Source organism: Octopus bimaculoides, chromosome 15 (assembly GCF_001194135.2).
Source record: "Octopus bimaculoides isolate UCB-OBI-ISO-001 chromosome 15, ASM119413v2, whole genome shotgun sequence".
Lineage (NCBI taxonomy): Eukaryota > Metazoa > Mollusca > Cephalopoda > Octopoda > Octopodidae > Octopus > Octopus bimaculoides.
Window position 1 is genome coordinate 38,627,000 of NC_068995.1, and position 625 is coordinate 38,627,624.

A 625-nucleotide genomic window follows, 5' to 3' on the forward strand; every position below is an offset into this window, starting at 1 on the left:
TATATATATATATGCATATGTATATACGTATGTCTGTCTGTCTGTCTGTCTGTCTGTATGTATGTATGTATGTGTGAATATATTTTACGTATGCATAAGTATGTATAATTTCACTTACTCACACATGGTATTAGAATTTAAGCCAAGTAAAAACAATGTATTGAATAGACATATACAAAAATTAAATTAAATATATACGTCATAAACGGGCCGACAAATCTGTCAAATACCTTCTAGTTCAATAAAATACACAGACACACGCAGACACACACGCACATACACACACGCACATACACACACACCCCACTAAGACGCACCTTTTCCTTATACAGGTACCTCAGTATATTTCTTTCTGTGTATGGTTGTGTATTCATTTAGAGACACATAATATACATATACAGTCACACATGTATGCATAATTAAATAAATATATATATATATATATATTTATATAAAGGGCATTATTATAGAAAAATAATAACGCCACACAGTGGACTTCCCAAAAAATAACCACATTTAGTACCTAAGCATTATGGTTATTTTTTGAGAAGTCCACTGTGTGGCGTTATTATGTTTCTGTAATAATGCCCTTTATATAAATATAAACGAATAATTATATTCTTGG